The sequence below is a fragment of the Tachypleus tridentatus genome, chromosome 13 (assembly GCF_004210375.1).
Source record: "Tachypleus tridentatus isolate NWPU-2018 chromosome 13, ASM421037v1, whole genome shotgun sequence".
In the NCBI taxonomy this organism is placed as follows: domain Eukaryota; kingdom Metazoa; phylum Arthropoda; class Merostomata; order Xiphosura; family Limulidae; genus Tachypleus; species Tachypleus tridentatus.
In genome coordinates, this window is record NC_134837.1 from 10,657,699 (window position 1) to 10,676,058 (window position 18,360).

The following is an 18,360-nucleotide window of genomic DNA, read 5'->3' on the forward strand; positions in this document are numbered from 1 at the left end:
TTATTAACTGCAGACACCAAAACGTTTGTTTGTTTGTTTTGTTTTGAATTTCGCACAAAGCTACTCGAGGGCTAACTGCGCTAGCCGTCCCTAATTTAGCAGTGTAAGACTAGAGGGAAGGCAGCTAGTCATCACCACCCACCGCCAACTCTTGGGCTACTCTTTTACCAACGAAAAGTGGGATTGACCGTAACATTATAACGCCCCCACGGCTGGGAGGGCGAGCATGTTTAGCGCGAATCGGGCGCGAACCCGCGACCCTCAGATTACGAAGCGCTCTCCTTAACGCGCTAGGCCATGCCAGGCCTCACCAAAACGTACAACTCAACTTGTCCTAGGCCTAATTTAATTAGTTAAGCCTTTATTAAATACAGCCTATATTCGATAGAGATAAATTACAGTTTTATATTGTTTGTTTTAGTTTATTATGGTTGAACTTTACTTTATTTAATGCTGTCATTGAATAAACATATAATATTATTAGGCGACCTAACGTTTGACACTTTTAAAAACTTTGATAAACTTTTAATATGCTGTTCTAAAAAATGTATACTAAAATATACTTATATGCGTCGTTTCTTTACATCCATTGAAATATGGTGCGTGCGCATGCGTATTTACATAGTAAGGTGTGCACGTATTTCAGGACGAAACAAAAACTACGTATTATTATTATTACCTGTTACCTTACTGACTATTGAAAAACCTGTCAATATTTGATATTTATATAGATGTAATAGCGTATATTTATTATACATAAATATAATGACATATATATAAAGGAAGCAACTTTTCGTGTCCTAAGATAACCTTTCACTTATTATGAATTTACATAATTTCTGTCCAGGGGGCGGGTACTGTAGCTTGTTTATAATAATATATCTTCAAACACTAAGTACAGCCTAATATGTTTGGATAATTAATTTTGCTGTATTTTTAACGATACAATGATATTCTTTATTTCGCTCGTTTAAAACAAGTAGTAGATGTTGATTCATACACTACAATTCCGCATATAGATAGTTTATAAAAGACACTATCGTAGAAATAATCAATTCAGGTATAAATATGTTTCATCATGTGTGATATAATCGTTTTTATTTATAATACTATTAAAGCACGAATACTTATTAGAAAAATTGCCCTTGTATAAATGTGTTTTCTGCTAAACCTAAATGTTATTTGGAGAAGTAAGGTACAAAAGGTAAATATTATAGCATGTAATCAACAGTCATGTGTATCTATCTCAACAAATCACTGGGCTTGAAAATGGGTTCTTCCTTCACTATTCTGTTCGTTGTCTCTCACAACAAGCACCTTTATACGACTTTTGATGACATTTTAAACATTTTCAGATGTCTATAGACTCAAATAGAGCAATTCATCGACTTCATCCAACCACTTAAAAAACGTTTTATCAAAAATTCACCAAGCTCATACGTTTAATCTCAGCTTTTAGGGTTTATCTAGTTTTAAGGTTTAATTCTACATTTAAGATTTTATCTTAGCATATAAGGACCAAATCTGTTTTACAAGTAACTCATTTCTTGACAGTGTTGTTGTTTTGAATTAAGCACAAAGCTACACAATGGGCTATCTGTGTTCTGCCCACCATGGGTATTAAATCCCGATTTTTAGCGTTGTAAGTCCGCAGACATACCGCTGAGCCACTGAGTAGGGCTTCTTGACAGTGAATATCAAGTGGTTCATATACTGGACCATCACTGTAAAGCCACGCTGCCTCTCCTAAAGAACAATCCATTAGACTGGGGCGATTATGTTCTCAGGACCAAAACCTCTCAAAGAAGACACTGATATGATAGGATTTTTGAACAATGAATAGACAGATAGAATTCCTTTGATATCAACATACAATACCGTCAACGGTTTGTTAACAAATCTAATAATGTTTTAAAACTGGCCCTAGCACTGCTGATACAATCCCGTCAATGGTTTGGTAACAAATCTAATAATGTTTTAAAACTGGCTCTAGCACTGCTGATACAATCCCGTCAACGGTTTGGTAACAAATCTAATAATGTTTTAAAACTGGCCCTAGCACTGCTGATACAATCCCGTCAACGGTTTGGTAACAAATCTAATAATGTTTTAAAACTGGCCCTAGCACTACTGGCAATATTCACTGTATTTTAGTTGGTCTCCTTGTATCGTAATCCACACCTTAAAGACAACTTAGTGCACTGTAAACTGCACGATAACAGTTCCTCAGCTACTGGAACTCACAAATATGTTAGAAAATATGGCTTTACCTTGTTTCACATAACACTACAACAATTGGCCCTACTTCCATATTCCATGTTAGAGGTAATACACCAGGATATCGAAATGCGACATTTAGTGTATCTAGTACATAATATATATTACAAACTATATATCAGAGGAACAGTCTACTAACAAGGTGATAGTTTCACCTTAGACCTATAAGAGAAAGTTCCACTGACCTCCCAGTTTCTAGACATTTCACTCTTTTACCACAATGGCATCTAAAACACGCAAGTCCTCAATACGTAATGCGTCCTTTTCTACATTTTAAAATGAGAAAGTCTAACAAAGCTCCACACCTTTCAACACAAGACCGCCTCTCTCTGCGGATCTAATAAAAAAAATACTTTAAATAAAGTTTCCGCCAACTTTTATTTACTCAAAATTTTCGTTAGAAGTTTAGGCCTGACGAAAGTTGTTGCTCGATACGCTGCTGATTAAACTGTTTCTTTTGTTTCATCCTTCATGTCTTTAGATGTGTTTACTTAAATTTATTCCTTGTTCAATATTTTCTTTAGCCAAACTGGGGTTAAACCTTATCTCTCTCATGGTAATATATTACGTTGTGTACTTACATTTATTCCTTGTTCATTATTGTCTTTAGCCTAACTGTAGTTTAACCTTATATCTCTCACGGTAATATATTACGTTGCGTACTTACATTTATTCCTTGTTCATTATTGTCTTTAGCCTAACTTTAGTAAAGCTTTTTTTTTTCATAGTAATATCTCTCTTTATTACTATTTTCTATTATTACTTCCATTGTATTTTCGTTTATATTCATGTATATATTTATTATGATAATTGTTCATTCTTCGAAATCTTATTTTAGCTGCTCTAACAACAATTTTTCAAGGAAATCTCAGCAGTATTATTCGCTAACACTATCATTGTACATGTACATGGTACAGTTTACAGCAGACTATCGCTTTATAAAATGGTCATTGCTAAAAGTAAATAGCACGTTCACCTACAACAGTGTTTAGACTTTTTAATCCACCTCCCATCATGCTCACTATTACCCACGCCCAACCTTTATTTGTTATTAATAAATTAATATATTATTGTTATATATGAATATGTGTATGTGCATGCGATTGACACAAATGTAGAAAGGAATAATTAGTATAATTTAATCGCATTATGTAATAATCAATACTCAGCCTGATTGGTAGCGTAAGAAAAGAACGTTTTCAAATTACTCACCCTTCCCTCCTGCCCAGGAAACGTTTCCCTTGGCTTCACTCTGGAAGAGTTCTGGATACAAGAAGGCGTAGTCTCCACTTTGTGTCATACCAAACTCCTGGGCAATAAGTAACATTTGTCGGACCTCCCTTTCTCCACCCAGAATCACTACAACTGAATTTTAAAACAATCATTATTTCATCAAAGAAATGACAACTGTTACAGGTTACATGAACTAAACATGTCATAGGTTACACGAACTAAACATGTGACAGGCTACATGAACTAAACATGTCACAGGATACATGAACTAAACATGTTACAGGTTACATGAACTAAACATTTTACAGGTTGCATGAACTAAACATGTCACAGGTTACATGAACTAAACATGTCACAGGATACATGAACTAAACATGTCACAGGTTACATGAACTAAACATGTCACAGGATACATGAACTAAACATGTCACAGGTTACATGAACTAAACATGTCACAGGATACATGAACTAAACATGTCACAGGTTACATGAACTAAACATGTCACAGGATACATGAACTAAACATGTCACAGGATACATGAACTAAACATGTCACAGGTTACATGAACTAAACATGTCACAGGATACATGAACTAAACATGTCACAGGTTACATGAACTAAACATGTCACAGGATACATGAACTAAACATGTCACAGGTTACATGAACTAAACATGTCACAGGATACATGAACTAAACATGTCACAGGATACATGAACTAAACATGTCACAGGTTACATGAACTAAACATGTCACAGGTTACATGAACTAAACATGTCACAGGATACATGAACTAAACATGTCACAGGATACATGAACTAAACATGTCACAGGTTACATGAACTAAACATGTCACAGGATACATGAACTAAACATGTCACAGGATACATGAACTAAACATGTCACAGGATACATGAACTAAACATGTCACAGGTTACATGAACTAAACATGTCACAGGATACATGAACTAAACATGTCACAGGATACATGAACTAAACATGTCACAGGATACATGAACTAAACATGTTACAATAACATAATTTACCAGATGATTTTATTTCCAAACACAAGCTCTCTAACGTTACTAACCTGTTGTTTATTTATCTATTTCAAATCAGATAATGTTTTTATAGCTTTTATAAATACTAACATTCCTATTAAGGAGTGTAATCAGATATCTGCGAATTGTCTTATGTCGAGTAGATCACTAGTGTTGTCAATAATAAGACGGTGTCTTTAGGACACTGAGGCCTGGCATGGCCAAGCGCGTAAGGCGTGCGACTCGTAATCCGAGGGTCGCGGGTTCGCGCCCGCGTCGCGCTAAACATGCTCGCCCTCCCAGCCGTGGGGGTGTATAATGTGACGGTCAATCCCACTATTCGTTGGTAAAAGAGTAGCCCAAGAGTTGGCGGTGGGTGGTGATGACTAGCTGCCTTCCCTCTAGTCTTACACTGCTAAATTAGGGAGAGCTAGCACAGATAGCCCTCGAGTAGCTTTGTGCGAAATTCCAAAACAAATAGGACACTGATGTTCTCAGTAATATGGTGTCTTTAGGACACTTGCGTTCTCAACAGTAAGGTGGTGTCTTTAGGACACTGATGTTCTCATAATATGGTGTCTTTAGGACACTTGCGTTCTCAACAGTAAGGTGGTGTCTTTAGGACACTGATGTTTTTAACAGTAAGATGGTTTTTCTTATTTTTAGAACGAGCTGCTTCGGCCCTTTAGATGACGTCACAAGGCAGGAAAAAGGTTACTCAAACAGAAACCATTAATAAAACATCAAGGCAAAAAGTGTTACTCAGAAAACCGAAATAAACTCATGTAAGTAATCCATGCCAATTTATTAGAAAAAAGAACTCAGTGGTTAGAGGTAGAATACAAACATTTGACAAATTCCCTTTGAATAAAGACTCATCTTTCTCACATACACATATGAAACACATATTCTACAAACAATGGTCATATTATAAATGTTTCTTATACGATTACACACCTCTGACATACTTTTAAAAATATACATATTTCTCACTTACATCTTATATTAATGGTCAGTTTATTATTGTTTGTACTGTTAGTAGTTCACTATCGATTCTTCAGTTCATTCATATAGTTAAGGGAATCGTCTCATTAGGTCAAAATACAATTACTTTAATGTACTAGGTACTATATCTGGTATGGCACTATTATCTGAATACAAATGTAGTACCACACCCAGTTAACTTAACTCCCTTAAAAGTATATGAGTAATTTATGTATACGTGCACACACATGATAAAATAACCAAAAATGCTGTTTTACAATGTTAAGTATTGGGATGTTACATTGTCATTTGGCAAGAAAACATTTGCAGGCACATATCCACTGCAACATCAAACCATCATACAACAATAACCTGTAAGAAATCTAAAGAAAGTCCAACAATGCTGTAATTTATATGATGTATGTCGGACTTAAACGAACTACAATATATAAAGTGAGATTAAAAGAGAAAATTCGCGTTGTATGATTCAGTGATATTTCCTTTTTACATTTTCTGTACGGACAAATATGACATGTCTAAAGCCTTAATTTATAATTACTTGTATGCAGGGAAGATTAAGGTAAGACGGTCCCTTTCGGTAGAATAACCACCTTTGGATAGCACCAGTTATGACGTGTTGCTATATGGAGTGAATTAAACGTAAATATTATACATGTGATCACGTGTGTAAGTTGACTGACATATTGACAAACGAATTGGAATGATTAAACCATGACTTTATTTTTTTAACTTTTATCTAAGTTAAGCGCTTTTAATTATTTACCGTCACAAGTAAATATTACATGGAATTTCAACTATTTTACTTCACTTACCGACACTCAATAACGCGCAACTATTTTGTTATTAGCGGTTTAGGGTAAGAAAACCCTACTTATGCGCATTCATCTCAGTTAACACAAGTTACGTATGTTTACGTCACAAGATACCTGACTATTCCTCATTGTGCACCATCGGCCTTCCTGATCCCCGCCGAAAGCATTTAAACGATGCTTTAATCGCATCATTTGTTTTTATTCATTAATTCTAGTCGTTACGCCACCTTGGTAGTTTGTTTTATCTAATCCAACTTTTCACAACACCAAAAAAGGTTCTGTCTTTACTCTTTGTTTTAAATACAATTGGCATTTATACTAAAACACAATTAATTTTAAAACTTTCTACTTTTTTATTAGATTGATCTTAATTTTAGAAAACTGCATTCGAACATAGGTGGTCGTCTTATACCACATTTCTTTAGATGGTAAAAACAAATTATTGCTTTAATTTTATACACATATTGATATTCATGTATACGTAATTTAGCTTCACACTTGATTAGTATGACAAACTGTAGAAAAGTGTCTCTAATCATATAAAATGAAATCTTGCTTATATGATACTGGAAAAACCTTTCTTATTACGCGATGTGGAACCCCAACTACATGATTTTTTTTTATTCTGTATACATGTAAATTTGCAATATTAGTTACGATTTTCCTTTTTCGCTTCCATTCACCGTCAAGAACTTAATTTTTCTCCATTCTGGGGAGGGGGGGCAGTTATGACGTCACAAATACGTCGCACGCAGATATAACGCACTGGCGCCAACTATATAAATATAATAGTCTGTTGTATGTACATGTAAATACTTCGAAGGGTGCGGAAGATCTTCACCAAAACTGGTATAGAGGTTCATTAGATCCATGGGGAAATATACACAAATGTTCAATTTTCGCAGTTTTTTTTCACTATTATTATGCTCCTATTGATGGATCTTCACCAAATTTGGCGTGAAGATTTGTTGGAGCAATGAGGATATATATGAAAAGCTATGGTTTCATATTTTTTGTTTTGATGTTTTCACTGGCGTTTTAGGATTTTCAAAGTTATATATAAAAGAAACAACATTTAATGTCTTAAGAAAATCATTCATTAACCATCAATTTAAAAAATAGTCTCAATGAAATAACAACAAGAATCTAACTCTCAATGATATTACAAGAAGAATCCAAGTCTCAATGATATCACAACAAAAATTCAAGTCTAAATGATATTACAACAAGAACCCAAGTCTAAATGATATTACAATAAAAAGTCAAGTCTGAATGATATTACAACAAGGATCCAACTCTCAATGATATTACAAGAAGGAATCAAGTCTCAATGATATAACAACAAAAATTCAAGTCTCAATGATATCACAAGAAAAACTCAAGTCTAAATGATATTAAAAAAGGATCCAAGTCTCAATGATGTTACAGCAAGGATCCAAGTCTCAATAATATTACAACAAGGGACCAAGTCTCAATGTTATTACAAGAAAGATCCAAGTCTCAATGTTATTATAACACGGACCCAAGTCTCAATGATATTATAAGAAGGAATCAAGTCTCAATGATATAACAACAAGGATTCAAGTCTCAATGATATGACAACAAGGATTCAAGTCTCAATGATATCACAAGAAGAAGTCAAGTCTCAATGATATTACAGCAAGGACCCAAGTTTCAAAGTTATTATAACGGACTCAAGTCTCAATAATATAACAGCAACGACCTAACTATCAATAACATTACAAAAAGGACTTAAGTCTCAAGGATATTACAGCAAGAATTCATATTTTAATGATATTACAAGAAAGATCGAAGTCTCAATTATATTACAGCAAGGACCCAAGTCTCAATAATATTACAACAATAACCCATGTCTCAGTGTTATTACAACAAGGACCTAAATCTCAATGATATTAGAACAAGGAACCAAGTTTCTATGATATAACAACACGGATCCAAGTCTTAATGATATAAAGGCAAGGACCCAAGTCTCAATGATATTGCAAGAAGGATCCAAATCTCAATGATATTACAACAACTATCCAAGTCTCAATGATATAACAACAAAAACTCAAGTCTCAATGAAAATCCAGCAAGGACCTAACTCTCATTGATATTACAAGAAGGACTCAAGTCTCAAGGATATTATAACAAGGATTTAAGTTTTAATGATATTACAAGAAGGATCCAAGTCTCAATTATATTACAGCAAGGACCCAAATCTCAATAATATTACAACAAAGACCCAAGTCTCAATCATAATACAACAAGGACCCAAGTTTCAATGATATTAGAACAAATATCCAAGTCTCAATGATATTACAACAAGAATCCAAGTCTCAATAATATTACAACAAGGATCCAACTCTCAAGGATATTACAGCTAGGACCCAAGTCTCAATTATATTACAGCAAGGACCCAAGTCTCAATCAAGGATATATAACAGATATTACAACAAGTCTCAATTATATTACAGACCCCAACTCTCAATGATATTACAAGAAGAGCCCAAGCTCAATAATATTACAAGAAGAACCCAAATCACAATGATATTACAACAACGACCCAAGTCTTAATGATATTATAGCCATAAATAAGGTCTCAATGATATTACAACAAGGACCCAAGCCTCAGTGATATTACAGCAAGGACCCAAGTCTCAATGATATTACCAAAAGGACCCAAGTCACAAGGATATTACAACAAGGACCCAAGTCTCAATGATATAACAACACGGATCCAAGTCTCAATGATAATACAAGAAGGATCCAAGTCTCAATGATATTACAACAAGGACCCAAGACTCAATGATATTGCAACAAGTACTAAATTCGGAATGATATTACAAAAAAAATTGAAATCTCAATGATATTACAGCAAGGACCCAAGTCTCAATGATATTACAAGAAGGACCCAAGTCACAAGGTTTTACAACAAGGACCCAAGTCACAATGATATAACAACACGGAACCAAGTCTCAATGATAATACAGCAAGGACCCAAGTCTCAATGATATTACAAGAAGGATCCAAGTCTCAATGATATTACAACAAGGATCAAAGTCTCAATGATATTGCAACATGAATACAAGTCTCAATGATATTACAACAAAAACTCAAATCTCAATGATATTACAGCAAGGACCCAAGTCTCAATGATATTACAACAAAAACTCAAGTCTAATTGATATTACAAGAAGGATCCAAGTCTCAATGATATTACAACAAGGATCCATATCTCAATGATAGTACAACAAGAATTCATGAATGAATTATATTACACCAAGGACCAAGATCTCAATGATATTAAAACAAGGATCCATGTCTGAATGATATAACAACAAAAACTCAAGTTTCAATGATATTTACAGCAAGGACCCAAGTCTCTATGATATTCCAACAAAAACTCAAGTCTCAATAGTATAAAAGAACGGACCCAAGTATCAATGATATTACAATAAGGAACCAAGTCTCAAGTATATTACAACAAAAACTCAAGTCTCAATGATATTACAAGAAGGACCCAAGTCTCAAGGATATTACAGCAAGGATTCAAGACTCAATGATATTACAAGAAGGACCCAAGTCTCAAATATATTAGAGCAAGGTCCCAAGTCTCAATTATATTACAACATTAACACATGTCTCAGTGTTATTACAACAACGACCTAAGTCTCAATGATATTACAACATGGACTCAAATTTCTATGATATAACAACACGGATCCAAGTCTTAATGATATAACAGCAAGGACCCAAGTTTCAATGATATTGAAAGAAGGATCCAAATCTCAATGATATTACAACAAGTATCCAAGTCTCAATGATATAACAACAAGAACTCAAATCTCAATGATAATTCAGGAAGGACCTAACAATCATTGATATTACAAGAAGGATCCAAGTCTCAATTATATTACAGCAAGGACCCAAATCTTAATAATATTACAACAAAGACCCAAGTCTCAATCATAATACAACAAGGACCCAAGTTTGAATGATATTAGAACAAATATCCAAGTCTCAATGATATTACAACAGGTATCCAAGTCTCAATAATCTTACAACAAGGATCCAACTCTCAAGGATATTACAGCTAGGACCCAAGTCTCAATTATATTACAGCAAGGACCAAGTCTCAATAATATTACAACAATGACCCTAGTCTCAATAATATAACAGCAACGACCCAACTCTCAATGATATTACAAGAAGAGCCCAAGCTCAATAATATTACAATAAGAACCCAAATCACAACGATATTAACACAACGACCTAAGTCTTAATGATATTATAGACATTAATCAAGTCTCAATGATATTACAACAAGGACCCAAGCCTCAATGATATTACAGCAAGGACCCAAGTCTCAATAATATTACCAGAAGCACCCAAGTCACAAGGATATTACAACAAGGATCCAAGTATGAATGATATTGGAACAAGTACCCAAGTCTCAATGATATTACAACAAAAACTCAAATCTCAATGATATTACAGCAAGGACCCAACTCACTGATATTACAACAAAAACTCAAGTCTAAATTTTATTACAAGAAGGATCCAAGTCTAAATGATATTACAACAAGATCCAAGTTTCATTAATATTACAACAAGGAACCAAATCTCAATGATATTACAATAAGGATCCAAGTCTCAATGATATTACAACAAGGATTAAAGACTAAATGTTATTATAACGGATTCAAGTCTCATTAATATAAGAGCAAGGACCCAAGTCTTAATAATATTGCAACAAGGATCCAAGTCTCAATAATATTACAGCAAGGATCCAAGACTCAATAATATTACAACAAGGGACTAAGTCTCAATGTTATTACAGTAACTTCCCAAATCTCAATGATATTACAACAAGGACCAAAGTCTCAATGATATTACAACAAGGATCCATGTCTGAATGATATTACAACAAGGATCCAAAGCTCAATGATATTACAACAAGGACCCAAGTCTCAATAATATTGCAACAAGTATCCAGGTCTCAATGATAGTACAACAAGAATTCATGAATAAATTATATTACACCAAGGACCAAGATCTCAATGATATTACAACAAGGATCCATATCTGAATCATATAACAACAAAAACTCAAGTTTCAATGATATTTAGAGCAAGGACCCAAGTCTCAATGATATTTCAACAAAAACTCAAGTCTCAGTGTTATTACAACAACGACCTAAGTCTCAATGATATTACAACATGGACTCAACTTTCTATGATATAACAACACGGATCCAAGTCTTAATGATATAACAGCAAGGACCCAAGTTTCAATGATATTGAAAGAAGGGTCCAAATCTCAATGATATTACAACAAGTATCCAAGTTTCAATGATATAACAACAAGAACTCAAATCTCAATGATAATCCAGGAAGGACCTAACAATCATTGATATTACAAGAAGGATTCAAGTCTCAAGGATATTACAACAAGGATTTAAGTTTTAATGCTATTACAAGAAGGATCCAAGTCTCAATTATATTACAGCAAGGACCCAAATCTTAATAATATTACAACAAAGACCCAAGTCTCAATCATAATAGAACAAGGACCCAAGTTTGAATGATATTAGAACAAATATCCAAGTCTCAATGATATTACAACAGGTATCCAAGTCTCAATAATATTACAACAAGGATCCAACTCTCAAGGATATTACAGCTAGGACCCAAGTCTCAATTATATTACAGCAAGGACCAAGTCTCAATAATATTACAACAATGACCCAAGTCTCAATAATATAACAGCAACGACCCAACTCTCAATGATATTACAAGAAGAGCCCAAATCACAACGATATTACCACAACGACCTAATTCTTAATGATATTATAGACATTAATCAAGTCTCAATGATATTACAACAAGGACCCAAGCCTCAGTGATATTACAGCAAGGACCCAAGTCTCAATAATATTACCAGAAGCACCCAAGTCACAAGGATATTACAACAAGGATCCAAGTATCAATGATATTGGAACAAGTACCCAAGTCTGAATGATATTACAACAAAAACTCAAATCTCAATGATATTACAGCAAGGACCCAACTCACTGATATTACAACAAAAACTCAAGTCTAAATTTTATTACAAGAAGGATCCAAGTCTCAATGATATTACAACAAGGATCCAAATCTCAATGACATTATAACAAGGATGAAAGTCTAAATGATATTACAACAAGATCCAAGTCTCAATGATATTACAAGAAGGATCCAAGTCTCAATTATATTACAGCAAGGATCCAAGTCTCAATGATATTAGAACAAGGACCTAAGTCTCAATCATATTACAGCAAAGATCCAAGTTTCATTAATATTACAACAAGGAACCAAATCTCAATGATATTACAATAAGGATCCAAGTCTCAATGATATTACAACAAGGATTAAAGACTAAATGTTATTATAACGGATTCAAGTCTCAATAATATAAGAGCAAGGACCCAAGTCTTAATAATATTGCAACAATGACCCAAGTCTTAATAATATTGCAACAATGACCCAAGTCTCAATGATATTACAACAAGAATCCAATTCTCAACAATATTACAATAAGGATCCAAGTATCAATGTTATTACAACAAGAATACAATTCTCAATAATATTACAATAAGGATCCAAGTATCAATGTTATCACAACACGAACCGAAGTGTCAATGATATTACAACAAGGATCCAAGTCTCAATAATATTACAGCAAGGATCCAAGACTCAATAATATTACAACAAGGGACTAAGTCTCAATGTTATTACAGTAACTTCCCAAATCTCAATGATATTACAACAAGGACCAAAGTCTCAATGATATTACAACAAGGATCCATGTCTGAATGATATAACAACAAAAACTCAAGTCTCAAGTGATATTTACAGCAAGGATAAAAGTCTCAATGATATTGCAACAAAACTCAAGTCTCAATAATATAAAAGCAAGGACCCAAGTCTCAATGATATTACAACAAAAACTCAAGTCTAAATGATATTACAAGAAGGATCCAAGTCTCAATGATATTACAACAAGGATTCAATCTCAATGATATTACATCAAGGACCCAAGTCTCAATGATATTTCCAACATTACAAGGATCCAAGTCTCCCAAGTCTCAATGATATTACAAGCAATAACCCCAAGTCTCAATGATATTACAACAAGGACCCAAGTTTCAAGAATATTAGAACAAATATCCAAGTCTCAATGATATTACAACAAGGATCCATGTCTCAATGATATACAACAACAAAAACTCAAGTCTCAAGTGATATTTACAGCAAGGATAAAAGTCTCAATGATATTGCAACAAAAACTCAAGTCTCAATAATATAAAATCAAGGACCCAAGTATCAATGATATTACAAGAAGGACCCAAGTCTCAAGGATATTACAGCAAGGATTCAAGACTCAATGATATTAGAAGAAGGACCCAAGTCTCAAATTTATTAGAGCAAGGTCCGAAGTCTCAATATATTTCAACAATAACCCATGTCTCAGTGTTATTACAACAAGGACCTAAGGTTCAATGATATTAGAACAAGGACCCAAGTTTCTATGATATAACAACACGGATCCAAGTCTTAATGATATAACAGCAAGGACCCAAGTCTCAATGTTATTGCAAGAAGGATCCAAATCTCAATGATATTACAACAAGTATTCCAAGTCTCAATGATATAACAACAAGAACTCAAATCTTAATGATAATCCAGCAAGGACCTAACAATCATTGATATTACAAGAAGGACTCAAGTCTCAAGGATATTACAACAAGGATTTAAGTTTTAATGCTATTACAAGAAGGATCCAAGTTTCAATTATATTACAGCAAGGACCCAAATCTTAATAATATTACAACAAAGACCCAAGTCTCAATCTTAATACAACAAGGACCCAAGTTTCAATGATATAAGAACAAATATCCAAGTCTCAATGATATTACAACAAGGATCCAAGTCTCAATAATATTACAACAAGGATCTAACTCACAAGGATATTACAGCTAGGACCCAAGTCTCAAATATATTACAGCAATAACCCAAGTCTCAATAATATTACAACAATGACCCAAGTCTCAATAATATTACAAAAATGACCCAAGTCTCAATAATATAACAGCAACGACCCAACTCTCAATAATATTACAATAAGAACCCAAATCACAACGATATTACAACAACGACCCAAGTCTTAATGATATTATAGCCATTAATCAAGTCTCAATGATATTACAACAAGGACCCAAGCCTCAGTGATATTACAGCAAGGACCCAAGTCTCAATCATATTACCAGAAGGACCAAAGTCACAAGGATATTACGACAAGGATCCAAGCCTCAATGATATTGGAACAAGTACCCAAGTCTGAATGATATTACAACAAAAACTCAAATCTCAATGATATTACAGCAAGGACCCAACTCTCAGTGATATTAAAACAAAAACTCAAGTCTCAATTTTATTACAAGAAGGATCCAAGTCTCAATGATATTACAACAAGGATCAAAATCTCAATGACATTATAACAAGGATCAAAGTCTCAATGATATTACAACAAGATCCAAGTCTCAATGATATTACAAGAAGGATCCAAGTCTCAATTGTATTACAGCAAGGATCCAAGTCTCAATGATATTACAACAAGGACCCAAGTCTCAATGATATAACAACACGGATCCAAGTCTCAATGATATTACAACAAGGATTTAAGTCTAAATGTTATTATAACGGATTCAAGTCTCAATAATATAACAGCAAGGACCCAAGTGTTAATAATATTGCAACAATGACCCAAGTCTCAATGATATTACAACAAGGACACAAGTCTCCATGATATTAGAATAAGGATCCAAGTCTCAATGATATTACAGCAAAATCCAATTCTCAATAATATTACAATAAGGAACCAAGTCTCAATGTTATTACAACAAGGACCGAAGTGTCAATGATATTACAACAAGGATCCAAGTCTCAATAATATTACAGCAAGGATCCAAGACTCAATAATATTACAACAAGGGAATAAGTCTCAATGTTATTACCGTAAGGGCCCAAACCTCAATGATATTACAACAAGGATCCAGGTCTCAATGATAGTAAAACAAGAAACCAATTCTCAACAATATTACAATAAGGATCCAAGTATCAATGTTATTACAACAAGAATACAATTCTTAATAATATTACAATAAGGATCCAAGTATCAATGTTATCACAACACGAACCGAAGTGTCAATGATATTACAGCAAGGATCCAAGACTCAATAATATTACAACAAGGAACTAAGTCTCAATGTTATTACAGTAAGTTCCCAAATCTCAATGATATTACAGCAAGGATCCAATCCTGAATGATATAACAACAAAAACTCAAGTCTCAAGTGATATTTACAGCAAGGATTCAAGTCTCAATTATATTACAACAAAAACTCAAGACTAAATGATATTACAAAAGGATCCAAGTCTCAATGATATTACAACAAGGATCACAGTCTCAATGATATTGCAACATGTATCCAAGTCTCAATGATATTACAACAAAAACTCAAATCTCAATGATATTACAGCAAAGACCCATGCATCAATGATATTACAACAAAAACTCAAGTCTCAATGATATTACAACAAGGATCCAAGTCTCAATGATATTACAACAAGGACACAAATTTCAATGATATTGATATTACAACAAGGATCCAAGTCTCAATGATATTACAACAAGGACCAAGTCTCAATCTCAATCAATATATTACAGCAAGGAACCAAGTCTCAAGTCTCAATGATATTACAACAAGGACACTAATTTCAATGATATTATAACAAGGAAACAAGTCTCAATGATATTACAACAAGGATCCAAGTCTCAATGATATTATAACACGGACCCAAGTCTCAATATAATAACAGCAACGACCCAACTCTCAATGATATTACATGAAGGAATCAAGTCTCAATTATATAACAAGAAGGACTCAAGTCTCAAAGATATTACAAGCATTCAAGTTTTAATGATATTACAAGAAGAATCCAAGTCTCAATTATATTACAGCAAAGAAACAAATCTCAATAATATTACAACAAAGACAAACCCAATCTCAATGATAATACAACAAGGACCCAAGTCTCAATGATATTACAACAAGGACCCAAGTCTCAATGATATTATAACAAGGAACCAAGTCTCAATGATATTACAAGAAAGATCCAAGTCTCAATGTTATTATAACACGGACCCAAGTCTCAATATAATGACAGCAACGACCCAACTCTCAATGATATTACAAGAAGGAATCAAGTCTCAATGATATAACAACAAGGATTCAAGTCTCAATGATATTCACAACAAGTAGTCAAGTCTCAATGATATTACAGCAAGGAACCAAGTCTCAATGATATTACAAGAAGGAACCAAGTCTCAAGGATATTACAACAAGGACCCAAGTCTCAATGATATAACAACAAGGAACCAAGTCTCAATGATATTACAGCAAGAACCAAAGTCTCAATGATATTACAAGAAGGAACCAAGTCTCAATGATATTACAACAAGAATCCAAGTCTCAATGATATTACAACAATATTACAATAAGGATCCAAGTCTCAATGATATTACAACAAGAATACAATTCTCAATGATATTACAATAAGGATCCAAGTCTCAATGATATTACAACAAGAACCAAGTCTCAATGATATTACAACAAGGATCCAAGTCTCAATGATATTACAGCAAGGATCCAAGTCTCAATAATATTACAACAAGGGACCTAAGTCTCAATGATATTACAGTAACTTCCCAAATCTCAATGATATTACAACAAGGACCCAAGTCTCAATGATATTACAACAAGGATCCAAGTCTCAATGATATAACAACAAAAACTCAAGTCTCAATGATATTTACAGCAAGGATAAAAGTCTCAATGATATTGCAACAAAACTCAAGTCTCAATAATATAAAAGCAAGGACCCAAGTCTCAATGATATTACAACAAAAAACTCAAGTCTCAATGATATTACAAGAAGGATCCAAGTCTCAATGATATTACAACAAGGATTCAAGTCTCAATGATATTACATCAAGGACCCAAGTCTCAATAATATTACAGCAAGAATCCAATTCTCAATAATATTACAACAAGGATCCAAGTCTCAATGATATTACAACAAGGATCCAAGTCTCAATGATATTACAACAAGGATCCAAGTCTCAATGATATTACAACAAGGATCCAAAGCTCAATGATATTACAACAAGGACCCAAGTCTCAATAATATTACAACAAGGATCCAAGTCTCAATGATATTACAACAAGAATTCATGAATCAATGATAAATTATATTACAACAAGGACCAAGATCTCAATGATATTACAACAAGGATCCATATCTCAATGATATAACAACAAAAAACTCAAGTCTCAATGATATTTACAGCAAGAACCCAAGTCTCAATGATATTTCAACAAAAACGCAAGTCTCAATAATATAACAGCAACGACCCAAGTCTCAATGATATTACAAGAAGGACCCAAGTCTCAAGGATATTACAGCAAGGATTCAAGACTCAATGATATTAGAAGAAGAACCCAAGTCTCAAATTTATTAGAGCAAGGTCCGAAGTCTCAATTATATTTCAACAATAACCCATGTCTCAGTGTTATTACAACAAGGACCTAAGGTTCAATGATATTAGAACAAGGACCCAAGTTTCTATGATATAACAACACGGATCCAAGTCTTAATGATATAACAGCAAGGACCCAAGTCTCAATGATATTGCAACAAAAACTCAAGTCTCAATAATATAACGGCACGGACCCAAGTATCAATGATATTACAAGAAGGACCCAAGTCTCAAGTATATTACAGCAAGGATTCAAGACTCAATGATATTACAAGAAGGACCCAAGTCTCAAATTTATTAGAGCAATGTCCCAAGTCTCAATTATATTACAACAATAACCCATGTCTCAG

General features: G+C 33.6%; 1 pseudogene across 1 annotated transcript in view; it reads right to left on the bottom strand.

Annotated features, from left to right (window-relative positions):
- LOC143240069 (atrial natriuretic peptide receptor 1-like) overlaps positions 1-18,360 on the bottom strand; it is a 460,913-nt pseudogene that overhangs the window by 82,904 nt on the left and 359,649 nt on the right. The window contains exon 2 of the transcript XR_013021546.1: positions 3,490-3,642. The product of XR_013021546.1 is annotated as an atrial natriuretic peptide receptor 1-like (transcript). The remainder of the gene's footprint in view (positions 1-3,489; positions 3,643-18,360) is intronic.